Source organism: Columba livia, chromosome 1 (assembly GCF_036013475.1).
Source record: "Columba livia isolate bColLiv1 breed racing homer chromosome 1, bColLiv1.pat.W.v2, whole genome shotgun sequence".
In the NCBI taxonomy this organism is placed as follows: Eukaryota; Metazoa; Chordata; class Aves; order Columbiformes; family Columbidae; genus Columba; species Columba livia.
In genome coordinates this window covers 89683991-89710107 of record NC_088602.1, presented here as the reverse complement: position 1 = coordinate 89710107, position 26117 = coordinate 89683991, and the positions used below count along the sequence as shown (strand labels likewise).

Sequence of the window (26117 nt, the reverse complement as noted above, 5' to 3'; positions counted from 1 at the left end):
GATCACTTTTTTTCTGATTAATGCTCTCCTTTGTAACCCCCTCTTATGGCTGAAAAATGCTTGCCATTTCCATGGTTTCTTCACTTGTTGTGCTAATCATGTCCAGTTCTGTATCCGGGATGCCAGGAACAAGTCTCTGAAAAAGCGTTTTTGACATCTTTCAAACCTCATTAAGGTCCAGTTGGAACTGCATCATCATTCACATTAGGAAAATTAAAGACTGTAAGGAAAGAAACTCTGATAAACTTCAAAGTTCCTGCTATTTGCCTCAGTAATACCCTTTGTTAAGGGAGCAGTGGCCTTTGTAAAGACAAATAAAACAGAAGACGTATGCATAAATTTATCACAGATGAATGAAACTTTGTTACAAAAGACAGACCCCTGCTCTTGGGTCACATTAGCACCACTTCTGTGCCCACTTGCCTCTGGTTGCTACTGTGTTTTGAAAATGAGCAACCAAATCTCAACAACAAACTTTGGGTTTGGGGGGATGAAAAAATGTATAAATAAGATGTACATGGAACTCATCTGAACCCCTGATCTTTTCATCCAGATTAAAATGCAGTCATTCAATTATTTAGTAACGAATATGATAATTCCACAATATGACTTCTTTCACGTGGCAAGTTTTGAAAAAGCTATCATATACAAACAATCGTTGCTGCTCCCTTACCCTTCCACCCCAACTCCCCATATTAGCACTGTATTTGGAGTTTCAATTCAGCAGGGACAAATTTTTATGTTTAAAACTCAAACTCTAGTCTCATATACCAGAAAAGTCAAGAAACTTCCATATTTTTTCTCTAACTATCTCATAATAATAGATTAGGTTTTGTTAATTTTCAGATGCATGTCTTAGGTGTGTTTATCTTCTCAGTTTGTTTTTGAGATGATAAAAAATGGGTCATACAGCACTGAGACCTCCCACTTTGTGTTTGTACAGTTCTTCAGTTAAACCTGTTAATAAGCCCAAAGGGCAAGCAAGAACTTGGCTCAATGGGACATACTGCTGTATTCTGAAAAGTGGAGATCAGACTTAGGACTGCTAGAAAAAGTAGATGTTCTTTCTGCTTGGGAGGGAGGGAATGAGAAAAGGTAGTTGCAATCTCAACGTACCTCTAAGCATTCTCCTGGTGAGCTAGGGACTTATTCAATGGGAGATGAGTTAGGAACACAACACAGTGAGAAGAAAGGAAAGCACCATACAATATTCTTCTCCCTAGAAGTGAAAATTCAGGGAATTAGGAATTGGTATGGTACTACTCTATTTAGAATAAATGCCAGCATGCTGAAAATTTCTGTGTAGTAGAGCATTAGCTCTCAAGGTTCATATTTTGGCTGATCCTGAAAGGCCAGCAGTTTTCAGAGAGGAAACCCAGTTAATAAAACCACTGCTTACATTTATCTTTCAGAGTATTTCACAGCCTCTCAAGTTGTTTGTCTCCTTCTCTGCATGTATTATGCACTGAGAACTTACACAGTCCAAAGTATTAGGTCTGGCTGGGCTCCCTGGCTTCTCCTGAAAGACAGCTCTGTCTGAAGGGCAGAGGGCAATGTAGCACAGCCAGAGGAGTGTTTTTAACAACTGGGCAAGGTTTTCCTGCTCTTTTTCTCGGTCCAGCCAGCTCTCACATTCTGGGAGTGTGTGAAATAACAGGTTGCAATTATAGTCAGATGCAATTTCCCACGATTTGGAGTTTCATGACCATTCATCATTTTGCATACTTGTTTGGCACTGATGAGCTGTTAGTCAAAGGTGAGCTTTTAGTTCTGATGCTTTCAGGCAATCTTGACATTATAAACATCTGCCTATGTTTTAACACCTGTGCACTCACAATAACCCAGCACCTGCTCATGTCTGTGCAGGGTGATTTATGGGCCCAGTTACTGGATCCTGAGGCTGTTCTGTGGCATCAGCCACTGGCACGTGTGTGCTGCAGTGTGCACCAGGGTGACGTGGCCTCCTCTGTACTGGGACAATGCAGGAAGAGGTCCTAAAGTGACATGGGTGGGCACTGCAGCTGGGACTCATCAGCAGTTTGTCATCCCTCTGGTGGTGTCAGTGCTGTGGGGAGAGCCTGGCAGAGCCCCGTGTCAGGCAGCCAAAGGCTGTTGAATGGGTTTGAACCCACCATCAGGGGACGTGGTACCAGCATGAAGGCTGTTGACTGAGCCTATCCTGGCGGGGCTCCTCTGAGGGAAGGGGCTGCCCTGAGGTGATCCCAGAAGCTTCCAGAAAACCCCACCATGGTGGTGAGGGTGTGTGTGAGGGGTTTCCCCTGAGCTCAGCACATTTCTCCTGTCTGCCCTCAGTAGCTTACATCTGACTCCATACTCCTCTGGGTACCATTTAGTAGGGTGCTTTAAACATATCTGTCAAAGAAATTCATGTCAGATGAGCAAATGTACCACGAGCTCTGTTTTTAAAGGTTACATGGTATTCCCTAAAGAGCTTGCCTTGTGTGAGTAACCAAAGTGGCACCTCCAAACTCAAGACTATAGGCCTCAAAGATGTTTAGGCATCTAGCACGTGTCTGTGCACCTGCCTCTGTTGTGTGAACCGTAGCTGACACATAGTGTTTTGAGAGATTCTGAAAATCTCAAACCAGATACATAATAAAGCTTTAATTTAGTTGGCTCTTAGTGGTACTTAAAATGGTAATTTTACAAATGAAATAACTAATAAAGACGATGGTAATCAGACATTTTGCTACCTTAAAATACATGCAGCTGGGCATTTCTCCTCAGTTATACTTGCACAGCAGATTCATGTTGGCAACAGGTTATAGTTTTCTCTTTGTGACAATTGGGTGTAGAAGGTCTGGTCTTTGTGATTTCAGCATGCTGCAAAGCTCCTAATCATTAGTCCTTTGGGATTATTTTGTTTTTTTAATTAATCAAACACTAATTTTATTTGGCACAGGCACCCATTTGGTAGTCAGAAGAACAGGGTGTGTGATAGCTTCTTATTTCAGCACCGAGAAATTATTCTTCACTTTCTTTTGTGATTCAGTACAGTGATTATTAAAAACTGCCTTCTGTACTTCCTAGGGAATTATAACATTTATTGTGTTTTATTATACAAATGTCTATTAATCTTACTTATTTGAGCAAATCTGTCAAAATGTTTATATAGCTTATTTTTCATGTTGGATTTAATTACAATCTGCCACTAAAGAAACAATGTTTGACTGACATTAATATCTAACTAGTCTGTACAACTACAAACTCTTCAGAACAGCTGTGAGAAAAATCCACCTGCTATTGTTTTCTGAGGATTTTTCTTTTCCTAGGTTTCCCTGTAAAGTTTGTATGAGTCACTCCTTCTAAGCAAGTAACCTTCTGGTTTAGAATGAGAAAGCTAATCTGTTTCTTTGCAGCAAAATTTAAAAATCCACAGAAGGAAATCAAGTCAAAGCTATTTTGGTAAGACTAATAAACCTAAAAGCTGGTAAAGCTGGTTAAAACTCCCCAACTATAAGTTCAATTAGATGTCACTGAAGATAGATTAGGACTTGCCTAACAGAACTCAGACACCCAAGGTATAGATAAATCCCTCTTCAAAACCAATGGTTCTATTTAGGTACTCCGTAGTTTCCCAGCTCAAATAATTTTCTATGGCCTGTCATTAATATTCCAGTTATCAAAGCATCTTCAACCAAGAGCTGAATGGCCAACACACCAGGAGTCAGTCTATGCTCTAACAGTGAACAGACCATCAGCCTCAGCCTAAATGGAGAGTTCATTGCAACTGTGGTGTCACTAGAAGACAGAGGACTGACAGCCAGGTGTATGACTCCGACTCTCACTAGAACCTCTTTCTAGGAAGCACTGCCTGCCTTTAATGCTCAGTCTCTGGAGAGATCATGTCTCTGGGAAGAGATCCTTTCAAGATTCTCTGCTTCACAAGCAGCAGAGAAGACTACGGAGTAGGTTTAATGGTACCACTTAAAAGACTGAGGCAAAAAAATGCTATTCAGACTGCAGCTGGATAAAAACAACGCATGTTTATGCTAGCAAAGTGCTCTGATCTTATCAAAACAGAGTGGCTACATGCAGATGGCTGGGTGGGAATGGTTCTTGCCATCTTTTAACTGTCAAACTCTGCACAGAACTTTTTTTTTATCAGCATACAAGCATAAGCTGCAATTGTGTTCCAGTTCCCAGGCAGATTGCCAGACACTCCTGAATTTACGGGCCACTGTGAATGGTGGGAATAGGGGATGCAGGAGAAGGGAAGATGAATCTGTGGGATCTAGGAATGTAGGGCTGTTTTAGGAAGCTAGTGTAGACAGGAAAATCCCATCCTTCATATTTCAGTGTACTCTGGGTTATTATTTATGTACTGGAAAAGTTATCCAAATAAGCTTCATAAAGGTCAGATCAATGTTTCAGTGAATTCAAATAGCTGGACTTTTGGATGAGAGAGTGCTTGTGCACTCCAGTTGCAGCGTAACTGTGTTAAAGAATGCCCATCTATCCATGTGACAGCTGTCTGCTTTTGGGATCAAAAAGGTTAGGCCTGGCGAAATTTCTCTCCAAACTCTACAAAACCTGAAAAGAAACAGATCAGCTTGTTTCCTGAGATGAAAAGTTCAGTGTTCAGTTTTCTAGATTTTCCATAGTGAAGATATTTGAAACCCCTGCATACTGCTGCTTCCACCCTGAAGATAGTTTGTTAGCTAGGAAAACCTAATCCTGAATCTGTTACCTGCAGAATTTTTCCTTTAGCATTTTGTGGGGTTTCAAGCTAGAAATATAAGAACTGTGTAGTATACATATTTTACATATATATATGCTATAAATATATATATATATATATATGTATATAACATTCACAAGTTCAAAGAGCATTTGTATTACAGTCTCTAGTCATATAAATTAGTTTTAGGTAGTCCTGTGAGTAGCAGGGAGTTGGACTCGATTTTTATGGGTCCCGTAAGATATTCTGTGACTCTACCTGATCAGCAAGTATTTCCTTTTCCAAGTGCAATTTGAAAATACAATAGTATATTGTGTGAATATATTCCAAATATGAAGAAGAGGACTAAATAAAACACACTAGCAGATACTTAATATGATTGTTTTCATAACGGTTAAGTATCTGTCTGAATTATTCCTCACCATCAAAATCACCTCATTGGCTAGGGGGTCTATCTTTTCCTAGTAGGATATATTTTCATTAGGTTGCAAACAAAAATTCGACATTTTGATGATCATTCATATATACAAAAAAAAATCCTCTTATTTTTTGCTATGCATATATTATTATTTCCAAATGTTAAAATATTTCGGGGAAAATGGAGTTAGGGAAGGAAGGAGATGAGGAGCGGGGAGTGAGAGAGAGAATGAAAAAGCGCTTCTGGTCCTCTGGGGATATGATAAAGCAGCTGCTGTCACTGTGTGAGGAAACAGTGCACAGGTGCTGGGTGTGTTTAGAAGCTGTCAGTTTAGGAGTTTAGAAGCAAATGCAGCCACCTCCCAAGAGAAATAAAGAACATTGCAGTTGTGGTGGGGTTTTTTTAATTAGTTTTGGTTTTGGTTTTGTTTTGTTTGTTTTTAATTCTCTTTTATCTTGATTTCAGAAGTGCTGCTACAGAAAAGGTTGCATACAAAGGGAAATTTTGTAAAGGATTTTAGTTTTTCTCCCCTCTTTTTAGTAAATGTTTTTCATGCATTAGGTGATGTTAATTGGTTTTTAGTACATTACAGTCTGACAACATTTTTCGCTAGTGCGGAGGCCAATAGGTCATGGTGAGCTTGATCTAAAGGTCCCACATTTGTTTAGTGGATCCTACATTTTGTGTACTTTAGAGCATTTTCTGGCCTATTCAAACAAGCAGTTAAACACCAAAACAGAAGAGGAAGGGGACTGTCCTGGTTTTGTTAAAAACAAGTTTCTCTTTTAGTGAATTTTGCCTGTCAGCTAAAGCCTTCATATTAACTGCATTTTCCTGGAGAACCAGACACATGTTTTGGTAAACATAGCAATGGAATGCAAACTTATTGATAAGCATGGATGGACATCTCGCGAGAGGGGCAACGAGAAACCGGTGACCAAGAAGCTGACCAAAGGTGTATAACATTCCATTCATGTGAATACTTCATATAAAAGTGGGAGATCACGAGGATCTCGTCCCTTTTTTCCCTTTTCCTTCTTTCCCTTTTTCCTTCTGCTGAATCCAGCTCCAGTTGGCTGCAGAGTCTAATCCAGGACTTTGGTTGCCGGCTCTGCAGTTGCTGAGATTTTCAAGATTGGTTTTGTATATTTTGTATTATTTTCTCTATTCTTATTAGTAGCATTAGTAAAACATTGTTAATTATTCCAACTCTCTTCTCTCTGTCCTTCTTTCCCTCCCGATCGCCTGTCCTTAGTGGGTAAAGGGGAGAGGAAGGGGCAAAAGGGGGAAGTGGGGGGAGAGAAAGTTAGCAACACATCTGCCAGGGTTTTTGTTGTCACCCTGCAATCTAAACCCTCGACAGGGACAAATATAATATACAAGTGTGACTGTTGCTTAATTGCATTTCCTGTAGATGAAATCACTAAAATTAAAGAAAATATACCACAGCCAACATCAACACCCTGAATAACCTCAGCTCATGTGGGTTACCAACCAAACACAATACCAAAATACAGTCAGATTAGGGAAGGAATTTTCATCTCCTTCACAGCATGTTTCTCTTCAATTCTAGTGTAGAAACACTAACATGTTTTAGTGTCATTGAACTCAATGAGTCATCTCACTTACAATTTCAGATCCTCAATGAAATCTTATCACTAGGTAATTGTCACTTTCATCTTCATATGTGTGAGATTGGTATTGATGTCAAGATTTAATATAAGGCTATATATTAATTTATGCCTGTTGCTCATTGTGCAGAAATTCTTTTTTTTTTTTTTGATCCTCTATAAATAATTTTGTTCTTGTCCCTTGTAAAACAGTGCTAAATGATAACAGTTTGAATAAAGTATTTAGGTGTACCTGAAGACCTACTGAAATAGATAACTGCTGAGATATTTAAGGTCAGGCAAATGCTTTCAGACTTAAAATGAATGTTTTTGGCACTCAGTTCTATTCTCTTTGATTTTAATTAAATTACCAAGGATATTCCAAGCTTAAAGAACAAGGTGAAAGAGAGCCTGGAGTTAGGAGAAGAAAGGAATGAAAGAGGAATCAGAATTTCCATCAATGGATTAATGAAAACAGAGAGAGAAGATTCCAAAGTGAGGTATCTTTTGTGTAAATTGCAGATTAATTAAATACATTTCTCATAAATTAAATAAGATCTTCTTGTTCTGCCTACTGGTTTGTCTATTTCTTTTTTTTTTTTTCTTTTTTTTTAACATTCTAATTGACTTGAATTTATTAATGAAGGCATAATACTAAATTGAATGTTTTGTTCTAGCCTACTTTCTGTTATCTATAAGGATATTCACACTTTGAATAATAATTTATCCAGTTTGGTTTCTGGGTTTGAAAAAGCTTGATTTGGGTTTTAAACAGTTACGCATTTGTACCTTTCTTCTTGAAATGCTGGTTCCTCTGTCATTTCCACTTCACCATCACTCTGCATGTCATGGGAAACTATGGAAATGTATACAACTGAAACAGCAACACCTCCTTTTTAACACTTGCATCTTGCTGGGTTGGATAATAAAACTGTTTTCCAAAGATGTATTTTTTGAGCTTTGACATAATTTAGGTTTATAGATGGCAAGAAAGATTATAGATGGTAAATTCACAGATGGCAAGATTACATATTTTCTCCTTATACTCTTCTATTCTGAACTGCTTGATTAACATTGTTCAGACATGCTCAGCAGAGAGAGCAAAAGGTCATCTGAGTTCCATGGAGTTATCAAGTGGACTTGTGGAGGGAATTAATAGTTTATTTTTTTCAGTAAATTAATATGTAATTTCTATTCAAAAGTACTGAGATAGCCCAATGTCTGGAGGAATATGAGTTAAAAAAAAAAAAAAGACTGGAAGGCCAGAGCTCCAGAAGTAATCTGAAGATATTAAAACATAATCACACACACATTATGTGACAAAATTCTGTGTATATCAGTCTTTGTTTTTTGCTTTATGCTGGAGAGATAAAGTAGACATTTTAAATTTAAGAAGAGTAGGAAATATTGAATGCATGTAAAGTGAATCTAGTTTGAGCCTCACATTTTAAAATTATACACTGAAACTATACTACTGCTGAGTTGTGCTCTACTTGTATGTTGTGTCACTAACTGATCTAGGACCTTTCATTTTCTTGTACATATTTCTTTTTATGAAATACCTTGTAGCACTTGGCAGTACTTGTAAATTGTGGCAAAAGTGTGGCTAAGTATTATAAAAGCGCTCACTCAATTAATGTTAAAAAATAAAAAATAAAACAAAGTAAACCAAACCATAAACCTTTGAACAGCTGTCACCTAGAAAGGTGACTGAATAGGTGCAGGTTTGTCTTATTTCTAGCTCGTTAATGAGACAGACTTAAGATTATAGGCTATCTGAGGTTCAGAGGGACCTCTGGAAGTCATCTAGTCCAAACTCCTGCTCAATGCAAGCTCATCATGTATATGACAGTTTTAAACTAATTTCAAGAATGTTTATATCTATGATTTCTGTACAAAATAGGACTAGACTGTACACATAGTCTAAACTCCAAACAAAGGATAATGAAGATACGGTGTTCTTTAACAGCATAGTTGTATACACTGGCTGTTGTTTACATAGGTACTTCATACAATCTGTGCAAAACAGTATTTCCTTGTCATAAATTTTGAGATTTTGTACCTGAAATGATTTTTTTTCTTATAACCACTCTGCAAAGATATTTGAATATATAGCATCTGGTTGGAACATTGAATTATTTCAATGTCAAGAAAACATGCATCCTTCCTTTTTCAGCAAGATGTAAAATAGCTGCTTCTGACTGTGCTGGTTTAACTCAAACTGAGTTAATTTTTCTTCATGTGATTAGATTATTTTCCCCTTCATAGCTAGCATGGTCTTTTGTTTAGATTTACGATGAGAATAATGATATAAGGCTGCTTCCTCCCTGAGACAGAGTTAAGACTTTCTTTCAGTAGCTTTCTAGTGTTTAGGAATTGGTATGAAAAGAATGTAAGAACTCACTCATATCTTGGCAGTCGTCAGGGAAACCAAGGACTTCTACAGCCATCCAGCTACAGGTGCAAATTGGTCAGAGGGAACCACAGGCAGGACAACACTTACACTAATATCTGGATTGATCCATGAAATATTCCTTACCATTAGCATCATGCTCTGTTTATAACTGGAGTGGGCTTTTCTGACTAGTTAGTTCTGTTAGTTTCATTAGAGTTTTATGGTTCATTAATTTGGTTGGCTCCATTTGGGAGTTCTGTTTCATTGGGAGTTTGGTGTTAGTTCAGGCTTTTGGCTTGCTGCCATTTTCCAGTTGGCCTCTAAGGCATTTCTTCCTTTTGCCTTTTTACTCTCTCCCCAGAATCAGCTGTTCAGGACTAGGGTGTTATCACCTTTGGGACAGGCTGTTCAGCATGACTGGAGTTTTGTGAGTATCATTTGTTTTTAAAAATATTTTTAATATAATATAATATAATATAATATAATATAATATAATATAATATAATATGATATGATATGATATGATATGATATGATATGATATGATATGATATGATATGATATAATATAATATAATATAATATAATATAATATAATATAATATAATATAATATAATATAATATAATATAATATAATATAATATAATATAATATTTTTTATATGTTTGTATACATTATATTTTAGATGTATTATTAGTAGTAGTGGGGGTTTTGTCTTATTAAACTATTAAACTTTTTTTTTTCTTATTAAACTATTTTTGGTATTGACTTAAGGGTTGCAGAATGTCTCCATCTTAATTCAATAAAGCACAATAGTTATACTTCCTACTCATCTTCCAAAGTCCATAAGACCAGGTTCTGTCTGTTATGGATTATAGGCTGACAGAAGGATGGGTTGACAAGGAACCACCAAGACTTTCTAAAGACTAGGGAGAGAGGAATTTAAAAGTAACTTCAGATAATAGCATGCATCAACTCTTACTATTAATAGTAACATGAAAGACTAGCAGAAAAGGGACATTCTTGTGATGTTAAGTCCTTCATAATAATATAAGTGAAAGAACCCACTTACGAGACAGAAATATGGAGTAGAAAATTGTATGGAAGTTTTAAAAATAGGAGGAAAGCTTATTTTCCCTTTTTGGAAGACACATAGGAATCATCAACCTTAGAATTAGCCTGAAGATGTAATGTACTGCTGTGGAGTGATTTGTCTATACACAGACTATTTACCTAGAGAGGGTAGCTAGCATGATAAACATTGGTAGTACAGTTAAGTCACTAGGGAGTATCGTAACTCACATGCTCAACTAAAAGTTGTAGTGCTTACATTTGAAAGAGAAGAAACAGGCTTGTAATCCTGCGTGCCAAAGTAATTTTGTTACTTCCTCTTTGAACTTCAAGCTTCATTTTTATATAGGAAAAACTGTAATTCCCTGGCTAAAAAATGACAACCTCATTTCCAGCACCTATCCAAGACTTAACTAAATCTTCGTTAGGTTTGATACTCTAAAGAATCTTTTGCTTTGAACTGAGAAGGCCTTAAGGGGATGAGATACCAAGAAATATCTCATTATCTGTCTTAAGTTACTGACGTCAGATATGATAAAGATTATATCCTGCTGTTCTGGATACTTTTTATGTGATTAAGAATAGTAATGAAATGAAATGAAGCTAGTGCCAAGTATTTAAGTACACACTCTGGCAAAATTTTATCTTCTGTTCCAGTTTGCATGATACTTTTTAATGATGCAATAGTTCATTGGCAACACAACGGTGTCCAGCTTTTTGATTTACCTGATCTTCCGTTGTTGTATGCGCCTTCACTGTATGTAATTGATCTGTCACTGTAAGTGCTTTTGTGTTTAATGCTTTTTTGACATTAACTAATAATTAGATCTACAGTAATTAATTATGCAACACCACTAGTCCAATTAGCTTTATATTTGAAATAAATTTTAGTTCTGGTGTTTGGTATAACAAGTGTGGTGTAGCTATCTGTATTCCTGAAAGCTAGTAAGGTTCTAAAGAGGCTGTTACTTCTGAAAATTCCTAAGTATCTATGAGAAGCATCATGTAAGAATTCTGAACTAAGTGTATAGTGCTGTCTTACCAGAAAAGTTGCTCTTACAGACTGTTACAAGCAATTTTTTTAATACTTCTAAATTCAAACGAAACCACAAATCCTTTTTATTTCATCAAGAGTAAGTAGAATCTCAACAATATTCTACTAACAGAAAAAAAGCAAAATACATAATTTCTAATCTTAATATTAGCTTGAATACTTTCATGATTATTAATGCAGAAAGCCATACATGTGCCTCCTCTTTATCATCTAAAATAAAGTTAGCACCCTGGAAGCAATATGTTATAGAATATGCCCTGGAGGTTCTCAGGTGTAGAATGAGTAAATTGAACAGTGGTAAAATCTAATTTTACCTCTCATCACCCCATCCACAAAGAGAAACAAACAAACAAAAAGCACAGTGGAAAGAAATTCATAGTCATACACTGAAAGATAAAGATCTGTAGACTGCAGAGAAAGCATGTCAATATAATAATTTTTAACCCCCCCTGCAAGCCAAACAAATGAGTGTGACTGGGAGAGAGATTGTACTTCCTGAGGTCTCTATCTGTGATGTTCAAGGGTATAAATTGCTTGCAATTGAGGAACAAATCACATTACTGCTATTACAGTGAAAGTTATATTGCATGTTCCCCAACTATATGCTTTCCTTTGAAAGGGTGTATAAACACAGCCTGCATCTTCAGCAGACAAAATGTAGTTCTGATGTCTTCTAGTGATAAATGTGGGCTATCATCTGTTGCTGTCCTGTCTTTCATCACAGTGAAGACTAGTTGCTAAGGTAATGTAACTTGAAGTGCTGGTGTACTAGTCTCTTATCATACTCTGTGCACCCTCTTCTACTTCGCAATGCGTGATACTGAATTTACCAATGTTTTACTGAAACATTGAGATCTCTGTCTGATTTTTTATCTTACCACCTGTGTGTCTGTTTCATTACGCTCTTTAAATGCTTTAACATGGAACAATGTGGTCTTTGACCAGCCTTCCAGAAAAAAAAAAATAAAAAAAAAAAAGGTAAAATGCTCTTCAAATAACTTGTTGATAATATAATTGTAAATGTCTATTTTGTCTAGGCTAAAAAACCTCCTTACAGTCAATGAATTAATAGTAATACATTTGCTAACATAATGCTGAAAGTAGGAAACAGAGAGTTTACTCCTTATGGTGGGATTTGTGAGTTTGTGCACCTTTATACAAGTGTGTGTATTATGTACGTATATGTAGAAGAGTGTCGGGGCTTTGCCCAGGTGGAAAGAATGATGTCTTGGGAGATTAACTCCTGATAAGTAAGTCAGTAGCAGACTCATTCACTTTGAGATCACAGTAAGTTAGTCTATATAGAGTCAATCTTTCAAAACTAGCCCCCAGATACAAGTCTAGGTAGTTTATTAATAGAACTGTTTGAAAAAAATGCTGATTCAATATCATCAAAATATTCTGTGGGAACAAGTTGGTTTTTCTTAGTTACTCTTGACAGAAACTAGGCAGGTTTCCATGGAAACTTGCCTACCTCACCGACAATTTGCCTTTCTGGAGCCAAATTTCCAGCCTTGGGATGAGTCTAAGCTGCTTGGCTCCTGGCGCTGTCAGGGTTCAGACAGCTAGTGGAACATCATCTTGAGTTTGTTTTGAAAATCCAAGCAGAAGTATTGCGTCAGTTTCTGTAAATAATATTTTAGGGCTCTTGTCTTAAGAAATGTTGAAGTCTTCTTCCAATATGTGACGATTTTCCACCCTCTCAGATTTTCACTCAAAAAAAAAGGAATTTTGTGCCCTGACTGCTAGTTCCTTGAAAAGCTGCCATGTTTCATACTTCAAGTATTGGACCTACAAAACATTCCCACTGTTTCTAAAATAATCACAAGCTAGTGAAATTTAGCCCTGATACTTGTCTGAGATGAAATGTAACTCATAGACATGGCATGGTTTCAAAGGTGTTAGGGTAGGAGGAGCATTGACTTATGGTAAGACAGGTGTGAAGAGAGTTGTTGCTAAATAAATAAGTATGTTTTTCTTTGTAAATTATGGTATTGGTGGACTGTGAAAGAAAACTAGTCCTCCAACTGACTTTTAAATTCTACATGAAGATCGCATTTTCTGAAAATTTGTGAATTTTAAGGTGTTCAAGACCCATGTCTCTGAAGGCAATATTTGACCTTGTCCTAAGTTTCAATATATTAAAATGTTAAAAACTAAATGCAAATTTTCTTTTTAAACTGAACTACTGATCCACATGTTAAGAGTTGTAGACAAAATCACTTTCAAACCCCCCGTAGGCATTAAAAATACAGCAAACAAAAAAATAACAAAAAAACCAGTCACACTTAATAGCTAAAATCTCATCCTGGCTGAGTTAAATTTTATGCTCTTTGTTCAAGAGTTCCTTACAAGGAATGTTTTCATTATGTTCTTCCAGATGTAGTCTTTTCTTTACTTCTCGTTGCAAAGAGCTGATGTCACCATTGTAGTCATCTTTCTGTTTTGTAAACTGGGTGTTTACAGTGTGGTAAGAACATTAAAACCATCACTTGTGCAGCAAAAAAAAAGCTAATGGAAAAATCTGATTTGCAGCTGTAGAGGAAACAGAATAATGTCTGAAATTACATATTTTAATCCCTAAGTAACAGCAAAGTGTTGCACAGCTTTGTGATGCACAAAGCATCAACTGGGAGAGGCAACAATTGTTCAGGAGCAGTAAGAAGTTACTGAACAGCCGAACAGGAAAGATGTATGTCCTTTTATTCAGCAAACACATGTGAATATACAAGTCTTAAAACAGCTGATTTTTACCCCACAGATCTTTTATTGCATGTTGTAGGTTCATGTAAAGGTCTGAGCCTGCTGTCACAAAGTACTTTCAAACAAATCCATGTAACTAAGCAGGATTCACTGGTCCTCCATGACTCTTTGTTTTAGCTTCCAAGCTTCATATTTGGATTCACTGTTGTTACTCCGGGGCATGCCTATGTCTCTGTACCTTAACACAGTTGCTTTCTCCTATAAAATAAGAGCTCTTCTTTCTTTGACTGTGTTTAGTAGTTGACAATGAAATATACTAGGGAACCTTCAGCTGATAGAAAAAAAATACCTCTCCATCTTCTCAGGAAGATTTGAGATGTAGTTTTGCTTCCTTCAAATGCAAAGCAAAAATAGTCTGCTTCTGTTTCTAGGATGGTTTAAATTATTTTATCATTGTTGTTTTTTCATCTCTTTCCTCCTTTTCTGAGTTGCAACACAGACATCTTTGCACTGGAAAGACAGGATGCCACTAATTTCTGTGTTTCTACTCTAGCAAGTCTTAGCTGGGACTGGCTGCCATGCTAATACCCCACACCAATATTTACCTTTACAACCAAAATTGAATAACCAGCATTTGATGAGTGTTTCTGTTGAGCACTTGTGAAGTACTGAGTACTGTCACCTTAAAGTTCAGGCTGCGGCTATTACAATTTTCCCCCTTTATATCTTAATTATCTTCCCTATTTTAATTCTTAAACACGTGTAAAATCAATGTGATCACACTCTTATTTTTGAACTTTGATTACTGTTTTTTCTTCAGGGTCCCAGGCTTCTGATGCAGTTAGGTTGAACTTTGCCATTAGACATCAGTCAAAATCCTTCAACCATTTTACTTAAGGGACCTGTCAGCTTTCTGGTCTCTCTCCTGAGGATCTCACTGCTCATAAAGCCACTGCTTTACTCATTTTTAAATCTGCCCTTAAGGAAAAACAATGCAGTTCCTCTCACTACCATTGCTTATTATGTTTAACAATACAGATGTATCCTTTCTACATTGACTTGCAATTTTACCCTTTCTTGTAATTTTTTCACTTGACTGTTTTCTTACAGTCTGTTTTCTTACTCTTTTTGTTCTATTAGTCTCATCCCCTTATTGTGTGCTAAGCAATGAGACTAAGTTTCTCGAGGCCAGAAGTTATTTTCTGTTTCTTTTACCACATCAAACACAGAATCCACCTCTTCATTTCCCAAACCTTTTAAAATCTAATATAGTTTGATACCTGACTATGAGTCCAAACTCTGTGTGTTATCTCAAAATGTAGTTTATTCATTTATGAAAGTTTACCTGCAAGGGAAGATAAAATAGGCAGCCACTTCTTACTTTTCTAGGATATATGTATGTGGAAAAGTTTGGACATCCAAACTACTGGTTGTAAAAGACGGCTGCCTTTGACAAATGAAGTGCCAATGCCCTCAGGAAAACACAGAATGGAATAATATGTCAGTTATTAGCTGGCAGAAAATCTGAGGTACATTTTTATACCCTCTGTTATTTAACTGTGGATGCAGTCACTGCATGTATGTTGGACCAGATTATTTCATGTTCTTGCCTGTTTAAAATACTCTCGGGTGGTATCAGGAAGCCAGATCTACCCAGCAGACTATTCCCTAGATGCCTCAAATGTGCTAACACACTGTACTTCAGCTTAGGTTGGCAAAAAGATTTGGGAATTTTAAGAACTATGTCATTCTCTTACCTCCAACTGGCTGATATCTTTTCAGAGTATTTGCTGTCAGATGCAGGTTAGAAATGTTCAGAATAGTTATTCTGTGCTATGGTGCAGGTTCTTGGTAATAAGCTGATATCTGTTAATGGTTTCCTGGTGATTCCTACCGTTTTGACTAGGCAAGTGGAAGAGTTTTGTTGGTTATTTTTACCAAATTTGTTCAACAGTCATGTAATATTCACCCTGCAAAAAGAAAAGAAGAAACAAAAATGCATCAGCTTCTGAGACCACTGAATACTGCACATTGAAAGATGTGAGGATATGAAAAGAAGAGACAAAATAATTCTTCCATGGAAGAAACCGAGATAAATAGTATCAAATAAATTATTTATTAATAACATTAGGGATAGTTTTTTCACAGTTCTTCATCCTTGCAAAACCTGTCTGACCCAGAGGAAAATTATCATCACCTTATTCACAGTAATGCAACAAATTTTCAGCTATTGAAATTAAAATGTGATACTAATTCTCAACTTTTCTTATACTCTTTATGGCCCTGCTATTATACAAATCAAATAATGTAGGCCTAAAGGTTACTAACATGAGTCTTGTTTTGGCTTAGAAGAATTAAAATGACAGCTACTTGGCATTTGATAGCCAGTTGTCAGAGGTGCAATTTTGTTTAATTGTGGTCTATTCAGTTTATGATAATGCATCGTAACAAAATCAGTTTACCTTTTTAGTACCTTTTGGATTATCAAGTCCTTCCCACTAACAAATCTGCTCTTCAGAAAGTTAAATCAAGAAATAGTTAGTTAAGGAAACTTTACAGTGTGTCATACAGAAATCTAAAGTGAGCGACTAATTTGTCAGTAAAGATCAGATATAGGAAAGAAACATAATTATCTAGTGTCATAGCAAAGCAATGGCTTTATTTTCTACGGAGAGCTTATACACACAAATGAGACAAATTGGAGAATCTTATGTGTTGTAGCCAGGAAGGGGAAAAGAAAATCCTGGTTTAGGGACCTAACTTTGAATAGCTAACTTTGGATAGTTAGATTCATTGCTTGTGACAAATAACCAGAAGCCACACAAACAGATGTGCAAGCATTTAACACTTTTGGCAGCCACACCCCTTCTACAAATCTACACAGTGTATAGAAAACAATTCCTTTCCTACATGTGTGTTTCCCAGACTGTGCTATAGGAAGCAATTGTAAAATAAATCAGTTAGGGAAAGTATTCAGTTGAATATGAGTGTAAGCCTACACCTCTTATAGTCCAAAATGTAGTTATCCCCACCATGTAGTTCAATTTAAAATCATTTTATGAATTAATCTGCAATGGATATGATTAATTGCTATATGATTAGTGCTGTGGTGGTAGTTTTCCAACTGTTGCTTGACTGGAATAGATTGATGGACAGACTGACACATTTTTGTCCGTTGCTTCTGTGTGTCTTTCTCTGGATCTGTGTTAAATGCTACCACATCATTCTGAATCAAAAATTAAAGTTTTATTTCAAGGCTTGTTGTTATGAATGTTGTAAAATGCTGCTTAGTCTAGACCTTCCTAAACTACTGCAGAGAGTGCAGGTAGGCCAGGAATGTTGTTAAGACATAGTTTCAGTATCCACCACAGCCTGGTGGATAAAAGGTCCCTAATGTTGATGAAACGTGGCTCTCAGCAATGTGAGCATGTAACAAATATTATTGGAAGTGACCAAATTGCTTTCTGTGTTTCAGGCCATACTAACCTTTGCGCATCTTTGAAAAGTATTCACTACAAAACTATCAGTTCACTTTCTGATAAGGTAATTATCTCTTGGGGAGGACAGAGAGAATGGTGACGGAAGGCAGGAAGCAGATTTAAAGATAGGAACTGGTGAAAACAAATCAGAGAGTAGACGAAGTAATTAAGACTGGAAAAAGGGAGTGGAAATGGAAAGAGAGATTCTAATGTGCCCAAATGTAGTGTTATCCATCCTTTATAGAACTGATTTCTTCAGTTAGAAATAGAATAAACATAATGATACCAGCTTTTGAAGGGGACAAACTGTATTGAGATAACAGCTTGAAACTCTCAAATTAGTTTTGGCAGCCCTTCTGCAGTAAAAGTAGATTATGATTTTGTAACTCCATTGTTTGCAAATCTAGTCATGGAACTGGATGTTTTTTGAGTTTTGTTTGGCTTTTGTTTTTTTGTTTATTTTTTGTGGGGTTTTTTTAATTTTGTTTATAGCAATAGCTCTAAAACAGGTGAAGAATATTTGTATAGATTACGTTGTTTTCTCATTAGAATTGTCTCTCATATCTGCCTCTTTTAAAACAACGTCTTTCTTAGAATGACTTTGATTTAGCCGTATTTTTTTTCTGGCTCTGGAACATATATGGATCACATTGTCCGGTGCCTGATCTCCGATCTGTTTCACCAAGCATCACACTAATATTTGGACTGGCATGAAGAAAAAGGTGATGTTTGCAGGGGAGGGAAATAGTAAAGGAATAATTGGGCCAAACAGCTGCTTAAATTGAAACTACTGCTGAAAGAAATACACATGAGATATTGGGTTTTGGAGACTTGGAATTGATTTCCTGTTCTGCCACAGACTTCCTGTCTATCTCTTTGATGAGCTATTTAAGCTCAGACTGACAGTTATTTTAGTATGAGTTGCCTAGGATTTTTATAGACATCAAAAGTCTAAATGCTAATATGAGTTTGGACTTAGACCCTTGTACCTTAGTTAGATATCTCTAAACCCTTTCAAAATCAAGAGGAATTAAATAAAAATTATGAAGGGCTTGGATGTTAGAAATACTGGAATATTATCAAATAAAAGTTCTCTTTTTCTTGTGACTACATATATATTCACGTGTACTTGAATAGGTGGGCTGCTAATGTGTCCTTTAGTAGGTGGTAGGGAATGCAGTTTATCTTCTTTGAGGCAGGATGACAAGTCAGGATTTGATCTTTTTGGCAAAGGAAATTTCAATGGGTAAAACGTGATTTGCCTTTTCCTTTGGAATAAAATGCTTCCTAATAAAGAATGCTGGTGGATCCTTTTCCAAGTTCCTGCAGAAAAGAGTAAATGAGCCAGCAAGCAAGGTTTTTGAATGGCACTTTCTCATAAGAGTGTTGGAGGTCAATGAGATATGTAAAACTTCCTCCAGCATGTACAGGCTTAGCAGTCTCTTTCCCTGGAATAGTATCAGAGATGAATAATTTTTCCTGTGTAAAGTTTATTGTTTGAGACCTGCTTCTCACCTTAGAAAAAAATAAAACCCCTTCCCTCCCCTCCCCCTCATTTAGCAGAAGTTTCCATGTCTGGCTTTGTCCTGACACACCTTCTGAAATAATAAGTGGAAGTCTTCAGTTCTGCTTTCATCATATAATAACAAAAAGGTCTACAGAAGCCTGGGAAAATAAAAGTGAACAAGTAGCAATGTGTGCTAAAGTTCAAAGGGTGGGTTTCACTTACGGTGGTATTTTTCACATGTTAGTTATCCAGAATGCTGTTTGTTGATCAAATTAGATGAGTGAGTGATCAAAGCATTCACTTTCTGTAAGCCAACTTCAGTTAATGTCAAGTATGGGAAAATGGGGAGAATGTGAATTGAATCAGAAGAGGCAGATAATTTGTAGTTATTAAATGGGGATTTCAGAGGATAGTAAGCTTTCTTTTGACTGTGTGGGAGAGCTTTATAAAACACAGCTTGAAAACATATTTCCAAATATTTGAATAAGCCTAGTATAAATCAGTAGCTTTTTTCATAAACAAGATCTGCTTTTTCTGATAATAGCAAAACTCTGATGCTTGAATAAGACTACACTTGGTTAGTATTTACCCTGGGCCTCTGCAACAGTTCTTATTGTGGAATTAATTTTTTTCTCGTTTGTACTTAGAATCTGTTTTCTCACTAGAATCTGTTTTCTCACATACATATGTAACAACATTTTTTAGTAAGTATCCAAAATAAGTTCAATGAAACAAATAAATTATTTGATGTATGAGTGTTTAATAAGCTACTTTTTATCCTAGTTCTGGGTGTATTCACTGCCATCTACTTAATCCCTTTTAACAACTTACCACCAAATCTTTGAGGCTTTATCACACTTTACGCTTTAAAGTGTAAATGCTTTCATACAAGAACGTATTTACTCTTGAGTTTTTACAATAATATCTGGGGGTGGGGGGAACATACGTTAAATAAATGAAATGTATTTAATTTCTTATAGAAGATTAGGCTGTGGCTGGAATTAGATATATTTTACAGGAAAACACTGATGACCTGTACAGAACAAGCAAAGAATTAGGTGTAAGGAACTGAATTCATTCTACAAAGCAGCTGTCTAGAATTACTTAAATCTCTGCCAGTACATTATTTGGGTTTTTTTAAATGTAGATGGTACTTTTTTTTAATGTTATAAATCCTGAATTTGGGTAATATTCTCACTCTCATTGAGACTGTGCTATAGGTCAAACATTGTAGAAAAGTATTTGCCCTAGAACTAAGGACAAACATTTATCTGTGTGTAACAGACCTTTTTTATGAAATTCTTGAATTTTTTGGCATGCTCAGAGGTGAAATTCAGGGAAAATGTATTCACATCCTCCTTTCATTTCCTGAACAGGTATGAAACCCTTTTTTATTTTCCAGAAATTCTGGAAAAAAAAAAAAAAAAGAAGAAGAAAGAGGAAGGGGAATACTTGTATCCATATTGTTTTCTTTCCCTTACTGTACACCCTCCATTATGTGTTTAATCTATTGCCAAAACTATAGGACATAATTTTTAGAAGAAAAATACTGTTCAAAGGAAGGAAATGTTGAGGCTTGTTTCTTAGCCATAGGAAGAATACAATATGTAACTTTCACAGAGAATGTGTCCATTGCACAGTTCAAATTACAAGTAATTTCATTATCAAAATGTGACGATTATATTTTAAAGAATATTAGCTTTAGAGAACTGTGTACTGTATTGGCATTCCCTCTAGCACATTTCTGACAACAGTATGATCAGCAAACCATTTTAACAGCAACTCCTATGAGTTTCATATGATCTAAGTTATTTTCCATCTTTGGAATGAGTATGAGAAAGGTTAGTGATAAATCCCAAACGGAAATAGGTGGATCCGCTTTTGTTCACACAAAAATACACAGTACACCCTCCTATGTTTTATGGTAAGTAGCTAGCATGTGACTATTTTATCATGCAAAAACTCTGCATTGTGCAGTTTGTATGCAAACTGCCTGTACTACTGACGAGGCTCTTTGAATAACAGGGATGAACATGCAGAACTTAATCAAAAGCACGAAGAAGCAATAACTTCACAATTAACTGACTTCGCTGAGGGGAAAAAGTTATGTTCTTTATATCTACTGTTTACATTTACCTAACTGTTTTTTCCAGAAATCAAGGATTTGTGTTCAGGTGTCAAGGGTGAAGTTTATCAATGTGCGTGGAAAATGGATTTTCTGTGCCTTTTAGTAGAGGGCATGATTTTAACTACCTTTTTTTTTTTCACTTGCCATGTGTTGAAAAGACTGATATTGAAAAGCAAAGAGTTACTTTATGTGATTCAGAGGGTGTGAGGAACAATAACAACCAACACTTCTTGGGATGGGAAAACTCCTCTCTTCCCTAGTGAGCAAGGAAGTCTATCCACACCCAGTATTTTCCAGAGGCCATTCACCACCAGAGAGTAAAAGAGGGCAGGGGAAACTGAATTCAGTATAGTGTAGAGATAAGATAAAGGGTGATAAAACAGATGAAGTAATGTTTCTGAAGGTATGTTTCTAACTTGATAGGATCTATTTTTTAAATGTATATTCACTGGTGATACTTTGTCAAGGCATAGTATTATATGAGCAAGAATTAAAAATAAAATTTCCCTTCATACATCTTGACCATAAAATACCTATTGCATGTATATTTTAATGTAATGACTGAAAACATGTAAGCAGAAGTATAAAGAATGGAGGGTAAGTTAGCAAGGCTATGTTTCTGCAAATTGCTGTATTTTCTCTGTTCTACTGAGGTGCTTATAGTCTCATACAAAATCACACAAAACTCCTCAGCACCCAAGCATAAATTATAGCAACAACAATAAGACGCAAACAGGCCCATGATATCAAATTCTTACTTCAAGGTTCTGATCAAGCCCACCGATGTTTTGGTGGTGTACCCTGAGGATATTGGTTCACAGGCTGCTTAAACTAGCTTTGACGTAGTTAACTCAAATAGTTTTGAAGTCACAGCTAAATCAGATTTCCTAAGTAAAAACACCACCTGAGTGACTCGAAGTTCTTGGCATTCTCAAGATTTTACTCTTTCATTGAGTAGACCAACAAAGTCAGGCTAGCTACAAAATGCACATTATCTTGACAGATGAAGTCAAGCTCTTCCTAGGAAATATACCAGGCTGTTTTGTCTGCTAGATATGGATCCAATACAGGAGCTGCAATGGAAAACAGGCTAACAGAAAGCTCTTGGACTAGGTAGCAAGAAAGATATTCAAGTTCTGGGAAAAGCACAGGTTTTCCCCGGGAATACTAGCTAGATTACCCAAGAAAGCCCTGAGACTATTCAGCAAACAGTGTATACATGTGGTAAATGTGACCTGAAATTCACTCCTGAGGCAATAGCTGCATAGTAGTATAAATGCATCGAGAGACACCAACCAGGAATTATGGGATTGTTAATTGTGGACATCTGTTTTGAATGTATGCCACTGACGGATGATCACACGTGGAATACGTAGAAAAGAAAATATTTTTCCATAGACAGGAACCTTGTGAAATCTCTCTGGATAGTCTCTCATAACTTGCTAATGGCTCAAAACTGTTTTTGTTTCAGTTGGTACAGTACAGTACAGAAAGCATAAAATATTTTTAACCTTCAGTTTTCAAAAATCAGTTCGGGAGGGTGAAAAATGTGAATCTGACTGAAATGTGATGTGAAAGACATACCATGTTTTATACGTACTTATGATTCTAAGATTCTTCCACAGAGATACTGGATCTTCTTAAAGACAAAATAAAACACTTCAGATTTCAACAATTAAATATCTTATTCCAACTGTGGCCAAAAGAAACAGCTTAACCAGTAAAGAAACATGGGACACCTATATTAATAATCATTCTTGATTCCTGTAAAACCTATGGGGAACCACACTCTGTAATCCCATTTACTTACCTAAGACTCACCTCACAGGGTTTCCAGGATGAGATTTAGTGGTCAGGTAGTATATTCCTTCATTCACATAGGGTACTAAAATCTTTCTTCCAACGACATTACTTTAGAAAAATAAGTGCATTCAGTGTCTAATCATCCAAGGAATATTTCCCCAGAAAAATCTTGTGGTTTTGAGCAACACAGAAGCAGTAAATTTTAAACAAAAGCTAAATCAAATGGAATCTGTCTCCTGAGCACCTGCCTATTCAACAGAGGAGACAAATAAAAAATAATACTACTCAAAACAAACAAACAAAAAAACCCCACAACCTCAAGTAATGTTAAAAATTGCCAAATATTAATTACCTATTTATTCTTTCAAAAGTCAAATTGTTTCCCCAGTTATAAAGTGTAAGTTATGTATGTTTGCTAGTTTTTGTTATTTTTGTAGGCTAAGCTAATTTCACTGCTACTCCTTTGAGCAGTTACGCTTCCTGAACTAGACTACTGCACTCTGAAGTACAACTTTAGCAACTTCTTTAAAAAATAACTTGAAGATGCAATCTCAGCTTTAGCTGGTATTCTGTGAAGCACTGCACTGCCTAGCACAGTGATGGCAAAAACACTGATCAAGATTGTTTATACTTTAAAGAATACTGCAGATCTGGAGATGTTTTATAAGAACAGATTTTCCGCTTAGTCAAATTTCATTATGCATATGACATGTACTTTCACAATATAATTTTCTTCCTAAGTGGTAGCTTAGGTTCTTTTTCTTTTCAACCCTTAACTTTGAGATTCACTGGGATGTTTAAAGACCATAGGGCAAAAAGGCTAGAGTTTAAGACCTATGCAGATTTTGAAATAGCTCCTCAAGTGGATTTTCAGGCAGGATGAACAGGTCATCTGTCATACTGATGATTCTCTAAACATGTATTCTGATATTTCCTTTTTGTCAGCAGGATTGTTTTTGAAATTGCATTTTATACTTTTATATAAATGCATTATATGGCTTTTTAGAAGATGATTAGGTTACCAATGCCTAGCAGGGTATTGTATAAGGACTGCTGTGGCTTCTTTTCCTTTGCTATCTTTCGTTGTTTACCAAACTAACACAGAAATTGGAAACAAAAAACTGTCTTTAAACAGAGAGTTTTCTGAGTTTTTATATCCCCTTCTGCAAAGAAAAACAGCACAACAAAGCTCACTTCTTAAACACAGAAGATAAGTGTGACTAAGCTGAAACTGGAGAACAAAGGGTCTACAGAAGTCTATACGCACCATGTCCATGATGATATGGATTTTCTTTATAACAAACTTTAGAACAAGCTGTAGTCCCAAAGAAATGTATTCCATTCCTTCTAAGGCTTGGTTATCCATTTTCTGCTCCTTGTTTAAACCTTTCCATTTGAAGTTTAGGCTTTTGGCCCCAAACCATGTCTTTTATCTCACAGAAATCTCTGGGCTACGAAGATGATTAAGGGCTATGAAGATGATCAGGGGTCTCGAACATCTTTCTTATGAGGGGAGACTGAGAGAGCTGGGTCTGTTCAACCTGGAGAAGAGAAGGCTGAAAGGGGATGTTATCCGTGCTTATAAATATCTCAAGTGTGGGTGTCCAGAGGATGGGACCAGACTCTTTTCAGTGATGAGGGCGACAGGTACAGACTGAAGCACAGGAGATTCCATCTGAATCTGAGGAGAAACTTCTTTCCTTTGAGGGTGCCAGAGCACTGGAACAGGCTGCCCAGAGAGGTTGTGAAGTCTCCTTCTCTGGAGACATTCAAGACTCACCTCAAGACTCACCTCAAGACATTCCTGTGCAATTTAATCTAGGTGAACCTGCTTTAGCAGGTGGGTTGGATTAGATGATCTCCAGAGGTCCCCTCCAACCCCAACCATTCTGTGATTCTGTGGAAGCTTCTAATTACATAATAACCAGACAATTTACAAAGCTATTTTTTGAAAAAGTATAAAAATATCACTGAAATATATTGTCATCTAAGCTACCAATGAAAATAATATAGATCTTAAAGAACAATAAAACTCTACATCCAGTGTTTGTTAAATACTTTTTTTTTTTTTCAGATGCCACAGGAATGAGTGACTAGAATGTATGCTCCCAGTGTGGCCAGGAGGTGGTTAGTCTCTCTAACATAAGCCAATAACATCTTACAGTATGTAGAATTAGGAAACATGAGGAATTGCAGTTCTGTTGTAAGATTATTAAAAACAAATAAACAGGGAAAATAAAATAAAACAAACAAACAAACAAACCCCAGAAAAATTAAAACAAAACGAAACAACACAGCAACAAAACCAAACCTGCAGAGAGCTTATTTTCAGCTGACTAACTTTTTCTTTCTTTCTATGGCTTCTTTATTTATGCTTACCAGTTTCTTCTTTACTTTAGACCAACTAAGATAAGCAGAATCATAGAACCATAGAATCATTCTGGTTGGAAGAGACCCTCGTTATCATCGAGTGCAACCGTTAATCTAAATCCAGCACTAAACACATCCCAAAGAACTTAATCTATACATTTTTTAAACACATCCAGGGATGGTGACTCCAACTCCTCCCTGGGCAACCTATTACAATGCCTGACAACCTTTTCCGTGAAGAATTTTTTTCTAATATCCAATCTAAACCTCCCCTGGCACAACTTGAGGCCATTTACTCTTGTCCTATCACTTGCTACTTGGGAGAAGAGACCAGCACCCTCCATGCTACATCCTCCTTTCAGGTAGTTGTAGAGAGCAGTAAGGTTTCCCCAGTCCTGTTACTATTGCTTTACCAGCACTTGCATGAATTATGAACTAACACCACTTACACAATGAAATAGGAGTTAGGAATGATGTGTGGAAACAGAACCATGCAATTTGTTCTGTTTATTCCTAAGGAGATATTTTTACGATATAATGTACCTTCAGCATGTAGCTAAGAAACAAGAAGTAATAGATTACTTTGCCTTATATTGAGAGGACACCATTTTAAACCAGTAATGGCTAGGTGGTCTCAAATCACAAAAATATTACTGTATTTCTGTGCACTTCTGAGTATCTTTAGTATACTCCAGGTGTATAATACTGGAAATTCAAATATCACCAAACAGTATGTGATTATTTTATGTAGGCTACAACACATGAAACTAGCAGGAATCAGACAAAGGCCCCAGTAATCTTTATGTGAGGAAGTGATACTTCAGAAATTGAAGAAACTACATAGCAGAAAATACAGTAGCATAAAAACTTTCCATCAA

At 36.4% G+C, this 26117-nt stretch overlaps 1 long non-coding RNA gene across 1 annotated transcript in view; it reads left to right on the top strand.

Moving 5' to 3' along the window:
• The first annotated feature begins 9142 nt into the window (after nucleotides 1-9142).
• Nucleotides 9143-26117, top strand: part of LOC110365503 (uncharacterized) — a 117184-nt gene continuing 100209 nt past the window's right edge. The window contains exon 1 of the long non-coding RNA XR_010473228.1: nucleotides 9143-9552. This is a non-coding gene — a long non-coding RNA (uncharacterized LOC110365503). The remainder of the gene's footprint in view (nucleotides 9553-26117) is intronic.